The following is a 7040-nucleotide window of genomic DNA, read 5'->3' on the forward strand; positions in this document are numbered from 1 at the left end:
TAATGCAATCCAGTGTTTATTAATGTTTTACACAGTCCTTTCTTTCCCATTGTAAAGAGGAGTTATTTTTCTTGAGATTATTATTTATGATCTGACCCTTAATTCTTAAGCACAAATCCTCTGAACAGAATAATAGTTTAGTTTTGTGTTTATTAGTGATTTATTTTGAGATGTTTTATCACAATGTCTTTAAACAAAAGTTGAAAAAACCCGAAACACTGCAATTAGGTGAGTCAACATTATAAGCAAGCACGGTGTCACACATACACTTAGAGCAATACCAAATCATTGCACAAACCTAGAGCCAGATTTCAGGAACAGCTGTGAGGGTTTTGGAAGTCTTTTAAAAAAGAGATTAACCAGCATAGTTCCAGGAGTGAGACTGGAAGAAATTGGAGAACTGTGATTTTCAGAGCAGAGAAGACTCGAAGGAGATTTGCTTAAAATAAGCAAGAGTTTTGAACAAGTCAATAAAGTAAATCTACCTGCGGTAGCTGATGGGTAACTGGAGGGCTCAGATTGAAGGTGATTAACAGAGAAACCAAAAGCAGCTTGAGGTAATTTTACAGAATGGTTAGAACATACTGCCTGATAATCTGCACCCACCAGCTCAGTAATAACCTTCAAAAAGGGAACTAGCTAAATGCTTGAATGTAGGGACAAATACAGGAGCATGGCAAAAGAGCAGGAGAGTGGCATTAACTGGAGTAACTAAATTGCTCTTCAAAAGAGCTGGGAACTCTATGCTACACGATTCTGTTTCCTATACGTGTGTACATATGCCTAGAAAATGAACATCATCATTCACGTGCCAATAACATATTCATCTAACCATGAAGCATGCCTCAAACAGAGCTGCTTGTCACACATGGTTACAGCATGCATCTAATAGTTAGGTACACCACATATGTGCCTGTGCTGATTATTGTACAGTGTTAGCTGATCTGTTGTGTTGCACATGATTGGTTTATGTTGCAAGCTGAAGCTTCAGCTTCATCTGAACAATTCATATCAAGAACTGCCAGAGTTGGACAAATTATTTATTCACTTCTATTTGTGTTTTCCTGGTTGTAGATGAAAAACAATTAACAAATTGAAAGTCGAAAAGCATCTTTTGAGTCAGTCCAGAGGTGAGTGATGTTCAGGCAATTTCTGTTATACATGCACACGCACTCATTCACATACATTACACTAACTTTAGGGAGTGTGACCTATCACTGTGACTGTTTAACCCCAGTGTCATGTAGCTATTTTCTCTCACTCACTCTAGAGCTGCTTTTACGTCATTTGTATTTGAATGTTTGTGAAATCTCTGGCAGTGAAGTTACAAAGACACAGATCAGATCTTCTGTGCTTGGAGGTAGAAAACAGCATGCACGTCGTCAACCCCAATGTTCAGTTCAGGTGGCATGTTGTATGTTTTGAAGGTACAGATTCTGTAGCCGGACCTGCTAACTGCCTCCTTCACGTAATCTTCATCGAGAGGAACGACCCTGAGTTTCACTTCCCCAGCCAGGTAATAGGATTCATTGAGTGCCCCAATCATCAGGAGGAAACCACCTGGTTTCAGAAGTGAGCTAATATTGGCTAAAGCCTTCTCCAGTGATTTCTTATCTGGGCACACAGACTCGAGACAGAAGGTGGTGCTGATGGCATCCACAGGATCCAGCACCTTTGGGTGCAGAGGGTTTGCCTGCATGATGTCACAATGACAGACATCTTGAATTGTTTCCCGTAGTCTCCTCTCCATGTCTTCCCACTGATCCCTGCACAGAAAATCATCATTGTCAGAGTATTTCCTCACTGTCCGATTCCTCCTAACCCAACACTGACCAATCCCTCGCTAACCACGTTTTGACCCATCCATTACTGATCATAGGATTTACTGATTACCTGCTGTATGTGCATGTTGATTTGTAATTCATGTACCAGGGCACTCAGATTGCTCTGTGCCACTGAGTTCTGCATCTCTTCCTGTTTAAATACTATGCTGTTTTTCTGTTCTTCCTGGCAAAATGAGTAAGCATATCTTTATCCATGTTCTACTCCACCTACCAATATTTTTTTCCTCACTGAGACTTGTCTAAATTCCTTTACATACTTTCCACCTCCTTTTGACAGATTATTTTCCTACCTATTTTGGAGTCATCAGTACATTTAACCACCACACACAGTCCTGTCATCCAAATCTTTGCTATAGATTGTAAGTAGTTGAGGATCCAGCACTGATTCTTTTGACAGTCCATTCAACCCAAAAAAGACCGTTTATCCCAATTCTGTGTCCTGTGAGCTAACTTTTTTTTTTTTTTAAATCCATGGTAATATATTGTCCTCTGTTCTTCTTTTCCTCTTTTTTTTTTAATTGTAATAACTTTTTGGTGTGGTACTTTATCAAATGATTTTTATAAATCCATGGACACTATATCTATCATTTCCCCACCAGCTCCCATAGAAACATAGAAGGGAGCAGGAGAAGGCCATTCGACCCTTTGAGCCTGCTCCGCCATTCTTCACAATCATGGCTGATTGTCCAACTCAATAGCCTAATCCTGCTTTCTCCCTGTAACCTTTGATCCCATTCACCCCAAGTGCTGTAACTAGTCACCTCTTGAATACATTCAGTGTTTTGTTTTGGCATCAACTACTTCCCTGTGGTAATGAATCCCACAGGCTCACCACTCCTCATCTCCATCCCAAATCGTCTATCTTTAATCCTCAAACTGTGACCCCTGGTTCTGGATACACCCACTATCGGGAACATCCTCCCTGCATCTACCATGTCCAGTCCTGTTAGAATTTTATAAGTCTCTGAGATCCCACCCCCCGCATTCATCTGAACTCTAGCAAAAACAATCTCAACCTAGTCAATCTCCTCATACATCAGACCCACCATCCCAGGAATCAGCCTGGTAAACCTTCACTACGCTCCCTCAAGAGCAAGAACATCCTTCCTCAGAAAAGGAAACCAAAACTGCACAGAATATTCCAGCTGTGGCCTCACCAAGGCCCTGTATAACTGCAACAAATCCCTGTTCCTGCACTTGAAACTTCTCGCAACGAAGGCCAACGTACCATTTGCCTTCTTTACTGCCTGCTGTACCTGCATGCTTACCTTCAGCGATTGGTGCACAAGGACACCCAGGTCCCACTGCACACTTCCCTCTCCCAATTTACAGCCATTCAGGTAGTAATCTGCCTTCTTATTTTTGCTTCCAAAGTGAATAACCTCCCATTTATCCAAATTGTACTGCATCTGTGATAATAAGGTGTAGAGCTGGATGAACGCAGCAGGCCAAGCAGCATCAGAGGAGCAGGAAGGCCGACATTTCGGGCCTAGACCCTTCATCAGAAATGGGGGAGGGGAAGGGGTTTTTGAAATAAATAGGGAGAGAGGGGGAGGCAGATAGAAGATGGAGAGAGGAGAAAATAGATGGAGAGGAGGCAGACAGGTCAAAGAGGCAGGGATAGAGCCAGTAAAGGTGAGTGTAGGTGGGGAGGTAGGGAGGAGATAGGTCAGGACGGACAGGTCAAGGGGGTGGGATGAGGTTAGTAGGTAGGAGATGGGGGTGCGGCTTGAGGTGGGAGGAGGGGATAGGTGGAAGGAAGGACAGGTTAGGGAGGCGGGGACGAGCTGAGCTGGTTTTGGGATGTGGTATGGGGAGGGGAGATTTTGAAGCTTGTGAAGTCTTGGGGACCACTTTGCAGAACGTTACGCTCAGTTCGCACTAAACAACTGCACCTCCCAGTCGCGAACCATTTCAACTCCCCCTCCCACTCAGACGACATGTCCATCCTGGGCCTCCTGTAGTGCCACAACGATGCTACCCGAAGGTTGCAGGAACAGCAACTCATATTCCGCTTGGGAACCCTGCAGCCCAATGGTATCAATGTGGACTTCACAAGCTTCAAAATCTCCCCTCCCCCTACTGCATCCCAAAACAGCCCAGCTCGTCCCCGCCTCCCTAATCTGTCCTTCCTCCCACCTCAAGCCCCACCCCCATCTCCTGCCTACTAACCTCATCTCGCCCCCTTGACCTGTCCGTCCTCCCTGGACTGACCCATCTCCTCCCTACCTCCCCACCTACACTCACCTTTACTGGCTCCATCCCCGCCTCTTTGACCTGTCTGTCTCCTCTCCACCTATCTTCTCCTCTATCCATCTTCTATCCGCCTTCCCCTCTCTCCCTATTTATTTCAGAACCCCCTTCCCCTCCCCCATTTCTGAAGAAGGGTCTAGGCCCGAAACATCAGCTTTCCTGCTCCTCTGATGCTGCTTGGCCTGCTGTGTTCATCCAGCTGTACACCCTGTTATGTCAGATTCTCCAGCATCTGCAGTTCCTACTATCTCTTGTGCTGCATCTGCTATTGATTTGCCCACTCACCCAACCTGTCGAGATCATGTTGAAGGATCTCTGCATCCTCATCACAGTTCACCTTCCCACCCAACTTGGTGTCATCTGCAAACTTCGAGATGTTACATTTTGTTCCCTCATCGAAATCATTAATATATATTGTGAATAGCTGGGATCCAGCGCTGATTCCTTTTGCTCTCCAGTAGTTACTGCCTGCCAATTTGAAAAGGACGTGTTAATTCTTACTCTTTGTTTCCTCTCTGCCAACTAGTTTCCTATCCATCTCAATATACTTCCCACAGTCCCATGTGCTTTAATCTTGCACATTAATCTCTTATGTGGGACTTTGTCAAATGCTTTCTGAAAGTCCAAATATACTACATTGACTGGCTCACCCTTTGTCAACACTACTGGTTACATCTTCGTAGAATTCCAACAGATTTGTCAAGCATGATTTCTCCTTCATAAATCTATGCTGATTCTGTCTAATCCTGCCATTGCTTTCTAAATGCTGTACTATAAAATCCTTGACGATGGATTCGAGAATTTTCCCCACTACCGATGTTAGGCTCACCGGCCAATAATTCCCTGTTTTCTCTCTACCTCCCTTTTTGAATATTGGAGTGACATTAGTCACTATCCAATCTGCAGGGACTGTTCCAGAGTCTATAGAATCCTGGAAGATGATCACCAATGCATCCACTATTTCTAGAGCTACTTCCTTAAGTACCATGGGATGTAGTTTATCAGGCCCTGGGGATTTATTGGCCTTCAATCCCAACAATTTTCCCAGTACCATTTCTCTACTAATATCAATCTCCCTCAGTTCTTCCCTTTCACTAAACCTTGCCTCCTCCAACAAATCTGGTATCTGATTTGTGTCCTCTTTCATAAGACAGAACCAAAGTACGTGTTCAGTTCCTCAGCCATTTCTTTGTTCCCTTTTATCCGTTCCCCCATTTCTGTCTGTAGGGGACCTACATTTGCCTTTACCAATCTCTTTCTCTTCATGTACGTCTAGAAACTCTTAGCATCAATCTTTATGTTCCCTGCAAGCTTACTTTCGTATTCTATTTTCCCCTTCTTAATCAATCCCTTGGTCCTTCTTTGCTGAATTGTAAACTCCTCCCAATCCTCAGATTTATTACTTTTCTTGGCCAATCTGTATGCTTCTTCCTTGGATCAGATACTATATCTTATTTCCTTCTGTAAACCATGGATTGGCCCTCTTACCCATTTTGCTTTTGCGACAGACAGGAATAAACAGTTGTTGCAGTTCGCCATGCATTCCTTGAATGTCAATCCACTGTCATCCTTTTAAGTCACTCTCCCCAATCTATCAAGGCCAACTCACACCTCATATCTTCATAGTTTCCTCTATTAAGGTTCAGCACCCTAAGGTTCAACAACCTCATTCTCAATCTTGATTTTAAAAATTCTGTCATGTTATGGTCGCTCTTCCCCAAGGGGTCTCACACAGTGAGATTGGCAGTGATTCCCTTCTCATTACACGGTACCCAACCTAAGATGGCCCGCTCTCCAGTTGGTTTCTCCACATACTGGTCAAGAAAACCATCCGTATACACACCAGGAATTCCTCCTCTATGGTATTGTGGCTAATTTGATTTGTCCAATCTCTGTGCAGATTAAAATCAACCATGATCACTGATATTCCCTTATCACATGCATCTCTAATTTCCTAATTTAATGCCATTCTCGATAGTACCACTGCAATTTAGGGGTCTGTATGTGGCACCCACTAATGTTTTTTGCCCTTGGTATTTCTCAACTCTACTCATACAGACTCCACATTGTCATATGCTTTCTCACTATTGTGTTAATTTCCTCTTTAACCAGCAATGCTGCTCTGCCACTGTTTCCTTTTTGCCCATCCTTCCTAAATACTGAATACCCTGGGACATTCAACTCCCATCCCTAGTCACCCTGCAGCCATGTCTCCGTAATCCCAATTATATCATACCCATTTACATCTATCTGTGCAATTAGTTCATCTACTTTATTGTAAATGCTCCACGCATTAAGGCACAAAGCCTTTAAACTTGTCTTTTTAACAGTGTTTGTCTCCTCATTTTTCTCAATAACCCTTGTTTGAATCTTGTTCTTGGTTTCACAGCCCATCACTTTTCTTATTCCCTTTTCTAGCTTTTGTTTTTGTCCTTGCTCGCTCCTTCTCTGACTTTTACATCGGTTCCCATCCCTCTGGACTATTAGTTTAAACCCTCCCCAACCACTCCCCCTAGGACATCAGTCCCAGTCCTGCCCAGGGGTAGCCTGTCCAATTTGTACAGGTCCTACCTCCCCCAGAACCGGTGCCATTGCCCCAGGAATCTAAAACCTTTCCCCTGACACCATTTTTTCAGCCACGTTTTCATCTGGTATATCCTGTCATTTCTACTCATAGAACATAGAACATTACAGCGCAGTACAGGCCCTTCGGCCCTCGATGTTGCGCCGACCTGTGAAACCAATCTGAAGCCCATCTAACCTACACTATTCCATTATCATCCATATGTTTATCCAATGACCATTTAAATGCCCTTAAAGTGGGCGAGTCTACTATTTTTGCAGGCAGGGCATTCCACGCCCTTACTACTCTCTGAGTAAAGAACCTACCTCTGAAATCTGTCCTATATCTATCACCCCTCAATTTAAAGCTATGTCCCCTCG

The 7040-nt window shown here is 43.7% G+C and overlaps 1 long non-coding RNA gene across 1 annotated transcript in view; it reads left to right on the top strand.

The window, feature by feature from the left end:
- Positions 1-1072: 1072 nt before the first annotated feature.
- LOC125486585 overlaps positions 1073-7040 on the top strand; it is a 37411-nt gene continuing 31443 nt past the window's right edge. Inside the window, exon 1 of the long non-coding RNA XR_007265231.1 lies at positions 1073-1130. This is a non-coding gene — a long non-coding RNA (uncharacterized LOC125486585). The remainder of the gene's footprint in view (positions 1131-7040) is intronic.

This window comes from Rhincodon typus, chromosome 30 (assembly GCF_021869965.1).
Source record: "Rhincodon typus isolate 14 chromosome 30, sRhiTyp1.1, whole genome shotgun sequence".
Classification (NCBI taxonomy): Eukaryota; Metazoa; Chordata; class Chondrichthyes; order Orectolobiformes; family Rhincodontidae; genus Rhincodon; species Rhincodon typus.